The sequence below is a fragment of the Prenolepis imparis genome, unplaced genomic scaffold (genome assembly GCF_030444845.1).
Source record: "Prenolepis imparis isolate NDT839.2.m4 unplaced genomic scaffold, iyPreImpa1.0 SCAF_5, whole genome shotgun sequence".
Taxonomy (NCBI): Eukaryota; Metazoa; Arthropoda; class Insecta; order Hymenoptera; family Formicidae; genus Prenolepis; species Prenolepis imparis.
Genome location: NW_028141163.1, coordinates 17,044,426 through 17,064,632, shown reverse-complemented (window position 1 = coordinate 17,064,632; position 20,207 = coordinate 17,044,426). Strand labels below are relative to the sequence as shown.

Sequence of the window (20,207 nt, the reverse complement as noted above, 5' to 3'; positions counted from 1 at the left end):
TACGCTGGTGTCTGTTTGGTACCAAAAGATTCTGTAATCAATGTACTATTAAAATGTATAATCGATGAATTTTTGGCTCGTCTTAAAATATTAGAAATCGATACTTTTTTGACGCGGACCCTGTGCGACGCATCTTTATTTTATGTTTATCGTATTATAAAATTTGTACGCTGTTGTCTGTTTGGTACCAAATGATTATGTAATCAATGTACTATTAAAATGTATAATCGATGAATTTTTGGCTCCTCTTTAAATATTAGAAATCGATACTTTTTTACCGCTGATCCCATGCGACGCATCCTTAATTTATGTATAGCAAATGAAAAAGTTTGTACGCTGTTGTCTGCTTGGTACCAAATGATTCTGTAATAAATGTACTATTAAAATGTATAATCGATGAATTTTTGGCTCGTCTTAAAATATTAGAAATCGATACTTTTTTGACGCGGACCCTGTGCGACGCATCCTTATTTTATGTTTATCGTATTAAAAAATTTGTACGCTGTTGTCTGCTTGGTACCAAAAGATTCTGTAATAAATGTACTATTAAAATGTATAATCGACGAATTTTTGGCTCGTCTTAAAATATTGGAAATCGATACTTTTTACCGCTGATACCATGCGACGCAACATTATTTTAAGTATATCAAGTTAAAAAATTTGTACGCTGGTGTCTGTTTGGTACCAAAAGATTCTGTAATCAATGTACTATTAAAATGTATAATCGATGAATTTTTGGCTCGTCTTAAAATATTAGAAATCGATACTTTTTTGACGCGGACCCTGTGCGACGCATCCTTATTTTATGTTTATCGTATTAAAAAATTTGTACGCTGTTGTCTGCTTGGTACCAAAAGATTCTGTAATAAATGTACTATTAAAATGTATAATCGATGAATTTTTGGCTCGTCTTAAAATATTAGAAATCGATACTTTTTTGACGCGGACCCTGTGCGACGCATCTTTATTTTATGTTTATCGTATTATAAAATTTGTACGCTGTTGTCTGTTTGGTACCAAATGATTATGTAATCAATGTACTATTAAAATGTATAATCGATGAATTTTTGGCTCCTCTTTAAATATTAGAAATCGATACTTTTTACCGCTGATACCATGCGACGCAATCTTATTTTATGTAAATCAAGTTAAAAAATTTGTACGCTGGTGTCTGTTTGGTACCAAAAGATTCTGTAATCAATGTACTATTAAAATGTATAATCGATGAATTTTTGGCTCGTCTTAAAATATTAGAAAACGATACTTTTTTGACGCGGACCCTGTGCGACGCATCTTTATTTTATGTTTATCGTATTAAAAAATTTGTACGCTGGTGTCTGTTTGGTACCAAAAGATTCTGTAATCAATGTACTATTAAAATGTATAATCGATGAATTTTTGGCTCGTCTTAAAATATTGGAAATCGATACTTTTTAACGCTGACCCTATGCAACGCAACATTATTTTAAGTATATCAAGTTAAAAAATTTGTACGCTGGTGTCTGTTTGGTACCAAAAGATTCTGTAATAAATGTACTATTAAAATGTATAATCGATGAATTTTTGGCTCGTCTTAAAATATTAGAAATCGATACTTTTTTGACGCGGACCCTATGCGACGCATCCTTATTTTATGTTTATCGTATTAAAAAATTTGTACGCTGTTGTCTGCTTGGTACCAAAAGATTCTGTAATCAATGTACTATTAAAATGTATAATCGATGAATTTTTGGCTCGTCTTAAAATATTAGAAATCGATACTTTTTTGACGCGGACCCTGTGCGACGCATCTTTATTTTATGTTTATCGTATTATAAAATTTGTACGCTGTTGTCTGTTTGGTACCAAATGATTATGTAATCAATGTACTATTAAAATGTATAATCGATGAATTTTTGGCTCCTCTTTAAATATTAGAAATCAATACTTTTTTACCGCTGATCCCATGCGACGCATCCTTAATTTATGTATAGCAAATGAAAAAGTTTGTACGCTGTTGTCTGCTTGGTACCAAATGATTCTGTAATAAATGTACTATTAAAATGTATAATCGATGAATTTTTGGCTCGTCTTAAAATATTGGAAATCGATACTTTTTACCGCTGATACCATGCGACGCAATCTTATTTTATGTATATCAAGTTAAAAAATTTGTACGCTGGTGTCTGTTTGGTACCAAAAGATTCTGTAATCAATGTACTATTAAAATGTATAATCGATGAAATTTTGGCTCGTCTTTAAATATTAGAAATCGATACTTTTTTACCGCTGATCCCATGCGACGCAATCTTATTTTATGTTTATCGTATTAAAAAATTTGTACGCTGTTGTCTGCTTGGTACCAAAAGATTCTGTAATCAATGTACTATTAAAATGTATAATCGATGAATTTTTGGCTCGTCTTAAAATATTGGAAATCGATACTTTTTACCGCTGACCCTATGCGACGCAAAATTATTTTATGTTTATCGTATTAAAAAATTTGTACGCTGGTGTCTGCATGGTACCAAAAGATTCTGTAATCAATGTACTATTAAAATGTATAATCGATGAATTTTCGGCTCGTCTTAAAATATTGGAAATCGATACTTTTTACCGCTGATACCATGCGACGCAACATTATTTTAAGTATATCAAGTTAAAAAATTTGTACGCTGATGTCTGTTTGGTACCAAAAGATTCTGTAATCAATGTACTATTAAAATGTATAATCGATGAATTTTTGGCTCGTCTTAAAATATTGGAAATCGATACTTTTTAACGCTGACCCTATGCAACGCAACATTATTTTAAGTATATCAAGTTAAAAAATTTGTACGCTGGTGTCTGTTTGGTACCAAAAGATTCTGTAATAAATGTACTATTAAAATGTATAATCGATGAATTTTTGGCTCGTCTTAAAATATTAGAAATCGATACTTTTTTGACGCGGACCCTGTGCGACGCATCCTTATTTTATGTTTATCGTATTAAAAAATTTGTACGCTGTTGTCTGCTTGGTACCAAAAGATTCTGTAATAAATGTACTATTAAAATGTATAATCGATGAATTTTTGGCTCGTCTTAAAATATTAGAAATCGATACTTTTTTGACGCGGACCCTGTGCGACGCATCTTTATTTTATGTTTATCGTATTATAAAATTTGTACGCTGTTGTCTGCTTGGTACCAAAAGATTCTGTAATAAATGTACTATTAAAATGTATAATCGATGAATTTTTGGCTCGTCTTAAAATATTGGAAATCGATACTTTTTACCGCTGATACCATGCGACGCAATCTTATTTTATGTAAATCAAGTTAAAAAATTTGTACGCTGGTGTCTGTTTGGTACCAAAAGATTCTGTAATCAATGTACTATTAAAATGTATAATCGATGAATTTTTGGCTCGTCTTAAAATATTAGAAAACGATACTTTTTTGACGCGGACCCTGTGCGACGCATCTTTATTTTATGTTTATCGTATTAAAAAATTTGTACGCTGGTGTCTGTTTGGTACCAAAAGATTCTGTAATCAATGTACTATTAAAATGTATAATCGATGAATTTTTGGCTCGTCTTAAAATATTAGAAATCGATACTTTTTTGACGCGGACCCTGTGCGACGCATCTTTATTTTATGTTTATCGTATTATAAAATTTGTACGCTGTTGTCTGTTTGGTACCAAATGATTATGTAATCAATGTACTATTAAAATGTATAATCGATGAATTTTTGGCTCCTCTTTAAATATTAGAAATCGATACTTTTTTACCGCTGATCCCATGCGACGCATCCTTAATTTATGTATAGCAAATGAAAAAGTTTGTACGCTGTTGTCTGCTTGGTACCAAATGATTCTGTAATAAATGTACTATTAAAATGTATAATCGATGAATTTTTGGCTCGTCTTAAAATATTAGAAATCGATACTTTTTTGACGCGGACCCTGTGCGACGCATCCTTATTTTATGTTTATCGTATTAAAAAATTTGTACGCTGTTGTCTGCTTGGTACCAAAAGATTCTGTAATAAATGTACTATTAAAATGTATAATCGACGAATTTTTGGCTCGTCTTAAAATATTGGAAATCGATACTTTTTACCGCTGATACCATGCGACGCAACATTATTTTAAGTATATCAAGTTAAAAAATTTGTACGCTGGTGTCTGTTTGGTACCAAAAGATTCTGTAATAAATGTACTATTAAAATGTATAATCGATGAATTTTTGGCTCGTCTTAAAATATTAGAAATCGATACTTTTTTGACGCGGACCCTGTGCGACGCATCCTTATTTTATGTTTATCGTATTAAAAAATTTGTACGCTGTTGTCTGCTTGGTACCAAAAGATTCTGTAATAAATGTACTATTAAAATGTATAATCGATGAATTTTTGGCTCGTCTTAAAATATTAGAAATCGATACTTTTTTGACGCGGACCCTGTGCGACGCATCTTTATTTTATGTTTATCGTATTATAAAATTTGTACGCTGTTGTCTGCTTGGTACCAAAAGATTCTGTAATAAATGTACTATTAAAATGTATAATCGATGAATTTTTGGCTCGTCTTAAAATATTGGAAATCGATACTTTTTACCGCTGATACCATGCGACGCAATCTTATTTTATGTAAATCAAGTTAAAAAATTTGTACGCTGGTGTCTGTTTGGTACCAAAAGATTCTGTAATCAATGTACTATTAAAATGTATAATCGATGAATTTTTGGCTCGTCTTAAAATATTAGAAAACGATACTTTTTTGACGCGGACCCTGTGCGACGCATCTTTATTTTATGTTTATCGTATTAAAAAATTTGTACGCTGGTGTCTGTTTGGTACCAAAAGATTCTGTAATCAATGTACTATTAAAATGTATAATCGATGAATTTTTGGCTCGTCTTAAAATATTAGAAATCGATACTTTTTTGACGCGGACCCTGTGCGACGCATCTTTATTTTATGTTTATCGTATTATAAAATTTGTACGCTGTTGTCTGTTTGGTACCAAATGATTATGTAATCAATGTACTATTAAAATGTATAATCGATGAATTTTTGGCTCCTCTTTAAATATTAGAAATCGATACTTTTTTACCGCTGATCCCATGCGACGCATCCTTAATTTATGTATAGCAAATGAAAAAGTTTGTACGCTGTTGTCTGCTTGGTACCAAATGATTCTGTAATAAATGTACTATTAAAATGTATAATCGATGAATTTTTGGCTCGTCTTAAAATATTAGAAATCGATACTTTTTTGACGCGGACCCTGTGCGACGCATCCTTATTTTATGTTTATCGTATTAAAAAATTTGTACGCTGTTGTCTGCTTGGTACCAAAAGATTCTGTAATAAATGTACTATTAAAATGTATAATCGACGAATTTTTGGCTCGTCTTAAAATATTGGAAATCGATACTTTTTACCGCTGATACCATGCGACGCAACATTATTTTAAGTATATCAAGTTAAAAAATTTGTACGCTGGTGTCTGTTTGGTACCAAAAGATTCTGTAATCAATGTACTATTAAAATGTATAATCGATGAATTTTTGGCTCGTCTTAAAATATTAGAAATCGATACTTTTTTGACGCGGACCCTGTGCGACGCATCCTTATTTTATGTTTATCGTATTAAAAAATTTGTACGCTGTTGTCTGCTTGGTACCAAAAGATTCTGTAATAAATGTACTATTAAAATGTATAATCGATGAATTTTTGGCTCGTCTTAAAATATTAGAAATCGATACTTTTTTGACGCGGACCCTGTGCGACGCATCTTTATTTTATGTTTATCGTATTATAAAATTTGTACGCTGTTGTCTGTTTGGTACCAAATGATTATGTAATCAATGTACTATTAAAATGTATAATCGATGAATTTTTGGCTCCTCTTTAAATATTAGAAATCGATACTTTTTACCGCTGATACCATGCGACGCAATCTTATTTTATGTAAATCAAGTTAAAAAATTTGTACGCTGGTGTCTGTTTGGTACCAAAAGATTCTGTAATCAATGTACTATTAAAATGTATAATCGATGAATTTTTGGCTCGTCTTAAAATATTAGAAAACGATACTTTTTTGACGCGGACCCTGTGCGACGCATCTTTATTTTATGTTTATCGTATTAAAAAATTTGTACGCTGGTGTCTGTTTGGTACCAAAAGATTCTGTAATCAATGTACTATTAAAATGTATAATCGATGAATTTTTGGCTCGTCTTAAAATATTGGAAATCGATACTTTTTAACGCTGACCCTATGCAACGCAACATTATTTTAAGTATATCAAGTTAAAAAATTTGTACGCTGGTGTCTGTTTGGTACCAAAAGATTCTGTAATAAATGTACTATTAAAATGTATAATCGATGAATTTTTGGCTCGTCTTAAAATATTAGAAATCGATACTTTTTTGACGCGGACCCTATGCGACGCATCCTTATTTTATGTTTATCGTATTAAAAAATTTGTACGCTGTTGTCTGCTTGGTACCAAAAGATTCTGTAATCAATGTACTATTAAAATGTATAATCGATGAATTTTTGGCTCGTCTTAAAATATTAGAAATCGATACTTTTTTGACGCGGACCCTGTGCGACGCATCTTTATTTTATGTTTATCGTATTATAAAATTTGTACGCTGTTGTCTGTTTGGTACCAAATGATTATGTAATCAATGTACTATTAAAATGTATAATCGATGAATTTTTGGCTCCTCTTTAAATATTAGAAATCAATACTTTTTTACCGCTGATCCCATGCGACGCATCCTTAATTTATGTATAGCAAATGAAAAAGTTTGTACGCTGTTGTCTGCTTGGTACCAAATGATTCTGTAATAAATGTACTATTAAAATGTATAATCGATGAATTTTTGGCTCGTCTTAAAATATTGGAAATCGATACTTTTTACCGCTGATACCATGCGACGCAATCTTATTTTATGTATATCAAGTTAAAAAATTTGTACGCTGGTGTCTGTTTGGTACCAAAAGATTCTGTAATCAATGTACTATTAAAATGTATAATCGATGAAATTTTGGCTCGTCTTTAAATATTAGAAATCGATACTTTTTTACCGCTGATCCCATGCGACGCAATCTTATTTTATGTTTATCGTATTAAAAAATTTGTACGCTGTTGTCTGCTTGGTACCAAAAGATTCTGTAATCAATGTACTATTAAAATGTATAATCGATGAATTTTTGGCTCGTCTTAAAATATTGGAAATCGATACTTTTTACCGCTGACCCTATGCGACGCAAAATTATTTTATGTTTATCGTATTAAAAAATTTGTACGCTGGTGTCTGCATGGTACCAAAAGATTCTGTAATCAATGTACTATTAAAATGTATAATCGATGAATTTTCGGCTCGTCTTAAAATATTGGAAATCGATACTTTTTACCGCTGATACCATGCGACGCAACATTATTTTAAGTATATCAAGTTAAAAAATTTGTACGCTGATGTCTGTTTGGTACCAAAAGATTCTGTAATCAATGTACTATTAAAATGTATAATCGATGAATTTTTGGCTCGTCTTAAAATATTGGAAATCGATACTTTTTAACGCTGACCCTATGCAACGCAACATTATTTTAAGTATATCAAGTTAAAAAATTTGTACGCTGGTGTCTGTTTGGTACCAAAAGATTCTGTAATAAATGTACTATTAAAATGTATAATCGATGAATTTTTGGCTCGTCTTAAAATATTAGAAATCGATACTTTTTTGACGCGGACCCTGTGCGACGCATCCTTATTTTATGTTTATCGTATTAAAAAATTTGTACGCTGTTGTCTGCTTGGTACCAAAAGATTCTGTAATAAATGTACTATTAAAATGTATAATCGATGAATTTTTGGCTCGTCTTAAAATATTAGAAATCGATACTTTTTTGACGCGGACCCTGTGCGACGCATCTTTATTTTATGTTTATCGTATTATAAAATTTGTACGCTGTTGTCTGCTTGGTACCAAAAGATTCTGTAATAAATGTACTATTAAAATGTATAATCGATGAATTTTTGGCTCGTCTTAAAATATTGGAAATCGATACTTTTTACCGCTGATACCATGCGACGCAATCTTATTTTATGTAAATCAAGTTAAAAAATTTGTACGCTGGTGTCTGTTTGGTACCAAAAGATTCTGTAATCAATGTACTATTAAAATGTATAATCGATGAATTTTTGGCTCGTCTTAAAATATTAGAAAACGATACTTTTTTGACGCGGACCCTGTGCGACGCATCTTTATTTTATGTTTATCGTATTAAAAAATTTGTACGCTGGTGTCTGTTTGGTACCAAAAGATTCTGTAATCAATGTACTATTAAAATGTATAATCGATGAATTTTTGGCTCGTCTTAAAATATTAGAAATCGATACTTTTTTGACGCGGACCCTGTGCGACGCATCTTTATTTTATGTTTATCGTATTATAAAATTTGTACGCTGTTGTCTGTTTGGTACCAAATGATTATGTAATCAATGTACTATTAAAATGTATAATCGATGAATTTTTGGCTCCTCTTTAAATATTAGAAATCGATACTTTTTTACCGCTGATCCCATGCGACGCATCCTTAATTTATGTATAGCAAATGAAAAAGTTTGTACGCTGTTGTCTGCTTGGTACCAAATGATTCTGTAATAAATGTACTATTAAAATGTATAATCGATGAATTTTTGGCTCGTCTTAAAATATTAGAAATCGATACTTTTTTGACGCGGACCCTGTGCGACGCATCCTTATTTTATGTTTATCGTATTAAAAAATTTGTACGCTGTTGTCTGCTTGGTACCAAAAGATTCTGTAATAAATGTACTATTAAAATGTATAATCGACGAATTTTTGGCTCGTCTTAAAATATTGGAAATCGATACTTTTTACCGCTGATACCATGCGACGCAACATTATTTTAAGTATATCAAGTTAAAAAATTTGTACGCTGGTGTCTGTTTGGTACCAAAAGATTCTGTAATCAATGTACTATTAAAATGTATAATCGATGAATTTTTGGCTCGTCTTAAAATATTAGAAATCGATACTTTTTTGACGCGGACCCTGTGCGACGCATCCTTATTTTATGTTTATCGTATTAAAAAATTTGTACGCTGTTGTCTGCTTGGTACCAAAAGATTCTGTAATAAATGTACTATTAAAATGTATAATCGATGAATTTTTGGCTCGTCTTAAAATATTAGAAATCGATACTTTTTTGACGCGGACCCTGTGCGACGCATCTTTATTTTATGTTTATCGTATTATAAAATTTGTACGCTGTTGTCTGTTTGGTACCAAATGATTATGTAATCAATGTACTATTAAAATGTATAATCGATGAATTTTTGGCTCCTCTTTAAATATTAGAAATCGATACTTTTTACCGCTGATACCATGCGACGCAATCTTATTTTATGTAAATCAAGTTAAAAAATTTGTACGCTGGTGTCTGTTTGGTACCAAAAGATTCTGTAATCAATGTACTATTAAAATGTATAATCGATGAATTTTTGGCTCGTCTTAAAATATTAGAAAACGATACTTTTTTGACGCGGACCCTGTGCGACGCATCTTTATTTTATGTTTATCGTATTAAAAAATTTGTACGCTGGTGTCTGTTTGGTACCAAAAGATTCTGTAATCAATGTACTATTAAAATGTATAATCGATGAATTTTTGGCTCGTCTTAAAATATTGGAAATCGATACTTTTTAACGCTGACCCTATGCAACGCAACATTATTTTAAGTATATCAAGTTAAAAAATTTGTACGCTGGTGTCTGTTTGGTACCAAAAGATTCTGTAATAAATGTACTATTAAAATGTATAATCGATGAATTTTTGGCTCGTCTTAAAATATTAGAAATCGATACTTTTTTGACGCGGACCCTATGCGACGCATCCTTATTTTATGTTTATCGTATTAAAAAATTTGTACGCTGTTGTCTGCTTGGTACCAAAAGATTCTGTAATCAATGTACTATTAAAATGTATAATCGATGAATTTTTGGCTCGTCTTAAAATATTAGAAATCGATACTTTTTTGACGCGGACCCTGTGCGACGCATCTTTATTTTATGTTTATCGTATTATAAAATTTGTACGCTGTTGTCTGTTTGGTACCAAATGATTATGTAATCAATGTACTATTAAAATGTATAATCGATGAATTTTTGGCTCCTCTTTAAATATTAGAAATCAATACTTTTTTACCGCTGATCCCATGCGACGCATCCTTAATTTATGTATAGCAAATGAAAAAGTTTGTACGCTGTTGTCTGCTTGGTACCAAATGATTCTGTAATAAATGTACTATTAAAATGTATAATCGATGAATTTTTGGCTCGTCTTAAAATATTGGAAATCGATACTTTTTACCGCTGATACCATGCGACGCAATCTTATTTTATGTATATCAAGTTAAAAAATTTGTACGCTGGTGTCTGTTTGGTACCAAAAGATTCTGTAATCAATGTACTATTAAAATGTATAATCGATGAAATTTTGGCTCGTCTTTAAATATTAGAAATCGATACTTTTTTACCGCTGATCCCATGCGACGCAATCTTATTTTATGTTTATCGTATTAAAAAATTTGTACGCTGTTGTCTGCTTGGTACCAAAAGATTCTGTAATCAATGTACTATTAAAATGTATAATCGATGAATTTTTGGCTCGTCTTAAAATATTGGAAATCGATACTTTTTACCGCTGACCCTATGCGACGCAAAATTATTTTATGTTTATCGTATTAAAAAATTTGTACGCTGGTGTCTGCATGGTACCAAAAGATTCTGTAATCAATGTACTATTAAAATGTATAATCGATGAATTTTCGGCTCGTCTTAAAATATTGGAAATCGATACTTTTTACCGCTGATACCATGCGACGCAACATTATTTTAAGTATATCAAGTTAAAAAATTTGTACGCTGATGTCTGTTTGGTACCAAAAGATTCTGTAATCAATGTACTATTAAAATGTATAATCGATGAATTTTTGGCTCGTCTTAAAATATTGGAAATCGATACTTTTTAACGCTGACCCTATGCAACGCAACATTATTTTAAGTATATCAAGTTAAAAAATTTGTACGCTGGTGTCTGTTTGGTACCAAAAGATTCTGTAATAAATGTACTATTAAAATGTATAATCGATGAATTTTTGGCTCGTCTTAAAATATTAGAAATCGATACTTTTTTGACGCGGACCCTGTGCGACGCATCCTTATTTTATGTTTATCGTATTAAAAAATTTGTACGCTGTTGTCTGCTTGGTACCAAAAGATTCTGTAATAAATGTACTATTAAAATGTATAATCGATGAATTTTTGGCTCGTCTTAAAATATTAGAAATCGATACTTTTTTGACGCGGACCCTGTGCGACGCATCTTTATTTTATGTTTATCGTATTATAAAATTTGTACGCTGTTGTCTGTTTGGTACCAAATGATTATGTAATCAATGTACTATTAAAATGTATAATCGATGAATTTTTGGCTCCTCTTTAAATATTAGAAATCGATACTTTTTACCGCTGATACCATGCGACGCAATCTTATTTTATGTAAATCAAGTTAAAAAATTTGTACGCTGGTGTCTGTTTGGTACCAAAAGATTCTGTAATCAATGTACTATTAAAATGTATAATCGATGAATTTTTGGCTCGTCTTAAAATATTAGAAAACGATACTTTTTTGACGCGGACCCTGTGCGACGCATCTTTATTTTATGTTTATCGTATTAAAAAATTTGTACGCTGGTGTCTGTTTGGTACCAAAAGATTCTGTAATCAATGTACTATTAAAATGTATAATCGATGAATTTTTGGCTCGTCTTAAAATATTGGAAATCGATACTTTTTAACGCTGACCCTATGCAACGCAACATTATTTTAAGTATATCAAGTTAAAAAATTTGTACGCTGGTGTCTGTTTGGTACCAAAAGATTCTGTAATAAATGTACTATTAAAATGTATAATCGATGAATTTTTGGCTCGTCTTAAAATATTAGAAATCGATACTTTTTTGACGCGGACCCTGTGCGACGCATCCTTATTTTATGTTTATCGTATTAAAAAATTTGTACGCTGTTGTCTGCTTGGTACCAAAAGATTCTGTAATAAATGTACTATTAAAATGTATAATCGATGAATTTTTGGCTCGTCTTAAAATATTAGAAATCGATACTTTTTTGACGCGGACCCTGTGCGACGCATCTTTATTTTATGTTTATCGTATTATAAAATTTGTACGCTGTTGTCTGTTTGGTACCAAATGATTATGTAATCAATGTACTATTAAAATGTATAATCGATGAATTTTTGGCTCCTCTTTAAATATTAGAAATCGATACTTTTTACCGCTGATACCATGCGACGTAATCTTATTTTATGTAAATCAAGTTAAAAAATTTGTACGCTGGTGTCTGTTTGGTACCAAAAGATTCTGTAATCAATGTACTATTAAAATGTATAATCGATGAATTTTTGGCTCGTCTTAATATATTGGAAATCGATACTTTTTACCGCTGACCCTATGCGACGCAACATTATTTTATGTATATCAAGTTAAAAAATTTGTACGCTGTTGTCTGCTTGGTACCAAAAGATTCTGTAATCAATGTACTATTAAAATGTATAATCGATGAATTTTTGGCTCGTCTTTAAATATTAGAAATCGATACTTTTTTACCGCTGATCCCATGCGACGCAATCTTATTTTATGTATATCAAGTTAAAAAATTTGTACGCTGGTGTCTGTTTGGTACCAAAAGATTCTGTAATCAATGTACTATTAAAATGTATAATCGATGAATTTTTGGCTCGTCTTAAAATATTAGAAATCGATACTTTTTTGACGCGGACCCTGTGCGACGCATCTTTATTTTATGTTTATCGTATTAAAAAATTTGTACGCTGTTGTCTGCTTGGTACCAAAAGATTCTGTAATAAATGTACTATTAAAATGTATAATCGATGAATTTTTGGCTCGTCTTAAAATATTGGAAATCGATACTTTTTACCGCTGATACCATGCGACGCAATCTTATTTTATGTAAATCAAGTTAAAAAATTTGTACGCTGGTGTCTGTTTGGTACCAAAAGATTCTGTAATCAATGTACTATTAAAATGTATAATCGATGAATTTTTGGCTCGTCTTAAAATATTAGAAATCGATACTTTTTTGACGCGGACCCTGTGCGACGCATCTTTATTTTATGTTTATCGTATTAAAAAATTTGTACGCTGGTGTCTGTTTGGTACCAAAAGATTCTGTAATCAATGTACTATTAAAATGTATAATCGATGAATTTTTGGCTCGTCTTAAAATATTAGAAATCGATACTTTTTTGACGCGGACCCTGTGCGACGCATCTTTATTTTATGTTTATCGTATTATAAAATTTGTACGCTGTTGTCTGTTTGGTACCAAATGATTATGTAATCAATGTACTATTAAAATGTATAATCGATGAATTTTTGGCTCCTCTTTAAATATTAGAAATCAATACTTTTTTACCGCTGATCCCATGCGACGCATCCTTAATTTATGTATAGCAAATGAAAAAGTTTGTACGCTGTTGTCTGCTTGGTACCAAATGATTCTGTAATAAATGTACTATTAAAATGTATAATCGATGAATTTTTGGCTCGTCTTAAAATATTAGAAATCGATACTTTTTTGACGCGGACCCTGTGCGACGCATCCTTATTTTATGTTTATCGTATTAAAAAATTTATACGCTGTTGTCTGCTTGGTACCAAAAGATTCTGTAATAAATGTACTATTAAAATGTATAATCGACGAATTTTTGGCTCGTCTTAAAATATTGGAAATCGATACTTTTTACCGCTGATACCATGCGACGCAACATTATTTTAAGTATATCAAGTTAAAAAATTTGTACGCTGATGTCTGTTTGGTACCAAAAGATTCTGTAATCAATGTACTATTAAAATGTATAATCGATGAATTTTTGGCTCGTCTTAAAATATTAGAAATCGATACTTTTTTGACGCGGACCCTGTGCGACGCATCTTTATTTTATGTTTATCGTATTAAAAAATTTGTACGCTGGTGTCTGTTTGGTACCAAAAGATTCTGTAATCAATGTACTATTAAAATGTATAATCGATGAATTTTTGGCTCGTCTTAAAATATTAGAAATCGATACTTTTTTGACGCGGACCCTGTGCGACGCATCTTTATTTTATGTTTATCGTATTATAAAATTTGTACGCTGTTGTCTGTTTGGTACCAAATGAATATGTAATCAATGTACTATTAAAATGTATAATCGATGAATTTTTGGCTCCTCTTTAAATATTAGAAATCAATACTTTTTTACCGCTGATCCCATGCGACGCATCCTTAATTTATGTATAGCAAATGAAAAAGTTTGTACGCTGTTGTCTGCTTGGTACCAAATGATTCTGTAATAAATGTACTATTAAAATGTATAATCGATGAATTTTTGGCTCGTCTTAAAATATTGGAAATCGATACTTTTTACCGCTGATACCATGCGACGCAATCTTATTTTATGTATATCAAGTTAAAAAATTTGTACGCTGGTGTCTGTTTGGTACCAAAAGATTCTGTAATCAATGTACTATTAAAATGTATAATCGATGAAATTTTGGCTCGTCTTTAAATATTAGAAATCGATACTTTTTTACCGCTGATCCCATGCGACGCAATCTTATTTTATGTTTATCGTATTAAAAAATTTGTACGCTGTTGTCTGCTTGGTACCAAAAGATTCTGTAATCAATGTACTATTAAAATGTATAATCGATGAATTTTTGGCTCGTCTTAAAATATTGGAAATCGATACTTTTTACCGCTGACCCTATGCGACGCAAAATTATTTTATGTTTATCGTATTAAAAAATTTGTACGCTGGTGTCTGCATGGTACCAAAAGATTCTGTAATCAATGTACTATTAAAATGTATAATCGATGAATTTTCGGCTCGTCTTAAAATATTGGAAATCGATACTTTTTACCGCTGATACCATGCGACGCAACATTATTTTAAGTATATCAAGTTAAAAAATTTGTACGCTGATGTCTGTTTGGTACCAAAAGATTCTGTAATCAATGTACTATTAAAATGTATAATCGATGAATTTTTGGCTCGTCTTAAAATATTGGAAATCGATACTTTTTAACGCTGACTCTATGCAACGCAACATTATTTTAAGTATATCAAGTTAAAAAATTTGTACGCTGGTGTCTGTTTGGTACCAAAAGATTCTGTAATAAATGTACTATTAAAATGTATAATCGATGAATTTTTGGCTCGTCTTAAAATATTAGAAATCGATACTTTTTTGACGCGGACCCTGTGCGACGCATCCTTATTTTATGTTTATCGTATTAAAAAATTTGTACGCTGTTGTCTGCTTGGTACCAAAAGATTCTGTAATAAATGTACTATTAAAATGTATAATCGATGAATTTTTGGCTCGTCTTAAAATATTAGAAATCGATACTTTTTTGACGCGGACCCTGTGCGACGCATCTTTATTTTATGTTTATCGTATTATAAAATTTGTACGCTGTTGTCTGTTTGGTACCAAATGATTATGTAATCAATGTACTATTAAAATGTATAATCGATGAATTTTTGGCTCCTCTTTAAATATTAGAAATCGATACTTTTTACCGCTGATACCATGCGACGCAATCTTATTTTATGTAAATCAAGTTAAAAAATTTGTACGCTGGTGTCTGTTTGGTACCAAAAGATTCTGTAATCAATGTACTATTAAAATGTATAATCGATGAATTTTTGGCTCGTCTTAAAATATTAGAAAACGATACTTTTTTGACGCGGACCCTGTGCGACGCATCTTTATTTTATGTTTATCGTATTAAAAAATTTGTACGCTGGTGTCTGTTTGGTACCAAAAGATTCTGTAATCAATGTACTATTAAAATGTATAATCGATGAATTTTTGGCTCGTCTTAAAATATTGGAAATCGATACTTTTTAACGCTGACCCTATGCAACGCAACATTATTTTAAGTATATCAAGTTAAAAAATTTGTACGCTGGTGTCTGTTTGGTACCAAAAGATTCTGTAATAAATGTACTATTAAAATGTATAATCGATGAATTTTTGGCTCGTCTTAAAATATTAGAAATCGATACTTTTTTGACGCGGACCCTGTGCGACGCATCCTTATTTTATGTTTATCGTATTAAAAAATTTGTACGCTGTTGTCTGCTTGGTACCAAAAGATTCTGTAATAAATGTACTATTAAAATGTATAATCGATGAATTTTTGGCTCGTCTTAAAATATTAGAAATCGATACTTTTTTGACGCGGACCCTGTGCGACGCATCTTTATTTTATGTTTATCGTATTATAAAATTTGTACGCTGTTGTCTGTTTGGTACCAAATGATTATGTAATCAATGTACTATTAAAATGTATAATCGATGAATTTTTGGCTCCTCTTTAAATATTAGAAATCGATACTTTTTACCGCTGATACCATGCGACGCAATCTTATTTTATGTAAATCAAGTTAAAAAATTTGTACGCTGGTGTCTGTTTGGTACCAAAAGATTCTGTAATCAATGTACTATTAAAATGTATAATCGATGAATTTTTGGCTCGTCTTAAAATATTAGAAAACGATACTTTTTTGACGCGGACCCTGTGCGACGCATCTTTATTTTATGTTTATCGTATTAAAAAATTTGTACGCTGGTGTCTGTTTGGTACCAAAAGATTCTGTAATCAATGTACTATTAAAATGTATAATCGATGAATTTTTGGCTCGTCTTAAAATATTGGAAATCGATACTTTTTAACGCTGACCCTATGCAACGCAACATTATTTTAAGTATATCAAGTTAAAAAATTTGTACGCTGGTGTCTGTTTGGTACCAAAAGATTCTGTAATAAATGTACTATTAAAATGTATAATCGATGAATTTTTGGCTCGTCTTAAAATATTAGAAATCGATACTTTTTTGACGCGGACCCTGTGCGACGCATCCTTATTTTATGTTTATCGTATTAAAAAATTTGTACGCTGTTGTCTGCTTGGTACCAAAAGATTCTGTAATCAATGTACTATTAAAATGTATAATCGATGAATTTTTGGCTCGTCTTAATATATTGGAAATCGATACTTTTTACCGCTGACCCTATGCGACGCAACATTATTTTATGTATATCAAGTTAAAAAATTTGTACGCTGTTGTCTGCTTGGTACCAAAAGATTCTGTAATCAATGTACTATTAAAATGTATAATCGATGAATTTTTGGCTCGTCTTTAAATATTAGAAATCCATACTTTTTTACCGCTGATCCCATGCGACGCAATCTTATTTTATGTATATCAAGTTAAAAAATTTGTACGCTGGTGTCTGTTTGGTACCAAAAGATTCTGTAATCAATGTACTATTAAAATGTATAATCGATGAATTTTTGGCTCGTCTTAAAATATTAGAAATCGATACTTTTTTGACGCGGACCCTGTGCGACGCATCTTTATTTTATGTTTATCGTATTAAAAAATTTGTACGCTGTTGTCTGCTTGGTACCAAAAGATTCTGTAATAAATGTACTATTAAAATGTATAATCGATGAATTTTTGGCTCGTCTTAAAATATTGGAAATCGATACTTTTTACCGCTGATACCATGCGACGCAATCTTATTTTATGTAAATCAAGTTAAAAAATTTGTACGCTGGTGTCTGTTTGGTACCAAAAGATTCTGTAATCAATGTACTATTAAAATGTATAATCGATGAATTTTTGGCTCGTCTTAAAATATTAGAAATCGATACTTTTTTGACGCGGACCCTGTGCGACGCATCTTTATTTTATGTTTATCGTATTATAAAATTTGTACGCTGTTGTCTGTTTGGTACCAAATGATTATGTAATCAATGTACTATTAAAATGTATAATCGATGAATTTTTGGCTCCTCTTTAAATATTAGAAATCAATACTTTTTTACCGCTGATCCCATGCGACGCATCCTTAATTTATGTATAGCAAATGAAAAAGTTTGTACGCTGTTGTCTGCTTGGTACCAAATGATTCTGTAATAAATGTACTATTAAAATGTATAATCGATGAATTTTTGGCTCGTCTTAAAATATTGGAAATCGATACTTTTTACCGCTGATACCATGCGACGCAATCTTATTTTATGTATATCAAGTTAAAAAATTTGTACGCTGGTGTCTGTTTGGTACCAAAAGATTCTGTAATCAATGTACTATTAAAATGTATAATCGATGAAATTTTGGCTCGTCTTTAAATATTAGAAATCGATACTTTTTTACCGCTGATCCCATGCGACGCAATCTTATTTTATGTTTATCGTATTAAAAAATTTGTACGCTGTTGTCTGCTTGGTACCAAAAGATTCTGTAATCAATGTACTATTAAAATGTATAATCGATGAATTTTTGGCTCGTCTTAAAATATTGGAAATCGATACTTTTTACCGCTGACCCTATGCGACGCAAAATTATTTTATGTTTATCGTATTAAAAAATTTGTACGCTGGTGTCTGCATGGTACCAAAAGATTCTGTAATCAATGTACTATTAAAATGTATAATCGATGAATTTTCGGCTCGTCTTAAAATATTGGAAATCGATACTTTTTACCGCTGATACCATGCGACGCAACATTATTTTAAGTATATCAAGTTAAAAAATTTGTACGCTGATGTCTGTTTGGTACCAAAAGATTCTGTAATCAATGTACTATTAAAATGTATAATCGATGAATTTTTGGCTCGTCTTAAAATATTGGAAATCGATACTTTTTAACGCTGACTCTATGCAACGCAACATTATTTTAAGTATATCAAGTTAAAAAATTTGTACGCTGGTGTCTGTTTGGTACCAAAAGATTCTGTAATAAATGTACTATTAAAATGTATAATCGATGAATTTTTGGCTCGTCTTAAAATATTAGAAATCGATACTTTTTTGACGCGGACCCTGTGCGACGCATCCTTATTTTATGTTTATCGTATTAAAAAATTTGTACGCTGTTGTCTGCTTGGTACCAAAAGATTCTGTAATAAATGTACTATTAAAATGTATAATCGATGAATTTTTGGCTCGTCTTAAAATATTAGAAATCGATACTTTTTTGACGCGGACCCTGTGCGACGCATCTTTATTTTATGTTTATCGTATTATAAAATTTGTACGCTGTTGTCTGTTTGGTACCAAATGATTATGTAATCAATGTACTATTAAAATGTATAATCGATGAATTTTTGGCTCCTCTTTAAATATTAGAAATCGATACTTTTTACCGCTGATACCATGCGACGCAATCTTATTTTATGTAAATCAAGTTAAAAAATTTGTACGCTGGTGTCTGTTTGGTACCAAAAGATTCTGTAATCAATGTACTATTAAAATGTATAATCGATGAATTTTTGGCTCGTCTTAAAATATTAGAAAACGATACTTTTTTGACGCGGACCCTGTGCGACGCATCTTTATTTTATGTTTATCGTATTAAAAAATTTGTACGCTGGTGTCTGTTTGGTACCAAAAGATTCTGTAATCAATGTACTATTAAAATGTATAATCGATGAATTTTTGGCTCGTCTTAAAATATTGGAAATCGATACTTTTTAACGCTGACCCTATGCAACGCAACATTATTTTAAGTATATCAAGTTAAAAAATTTGTACGCTGGTGTCTGTTTGGTACCAAAAGATTCTGTAATAAATGTACTATTAAAATGTATAATCGATGAATTTTTGGCTCGTCTTAAAATATTAGAAATCGATACTTTTTTGACGCGGACCCTGTGCGACGCATCCTTATTTTATGTTTATCGTATTAAAAAATTTGTACGCTGTTGTCTGCTTGGTACCAAAAGATTCTGTAATAAATGTACTATTAAAATGTATAATCGATGAATTTTTGGCTCGTCTTAAAATATTAGAAATCGATACTTTTTTGACGCGGACCCTGTGCGACGCATCTTTATTTTATGTTTATCGTATTATAAAATTTGTACGCTGTTGTCTGTTTGGTACCAAATGATTATGTAATCAATGTACTATTAAAATGTATAATCGATGAATTTTTGGCTCCTCTTTAAATATTAGAAATCGATACTTTTTACCGCTGATACCATGCGACGCAATCTTATTTTATGTAAATCAAGTTAAAAAATTTGTAC

The 20,207-nt window shown here is 31.1% G+C and overlaps 1 protein-coding gene across 5 annotated transcripts in view; it reads right to left on the bottom strand.

The window, feature by feature from the left end:
• Nucleotides 1-20,207, bottom strand: part of LOC145936196 (paired box protein Pax-6) — a 128,594-nt gene that overhangs the window by 12,547 nt on the left and 95,840 nt on the right. The gene's annotated exons all lie outside the window — the stretch shown is intronic.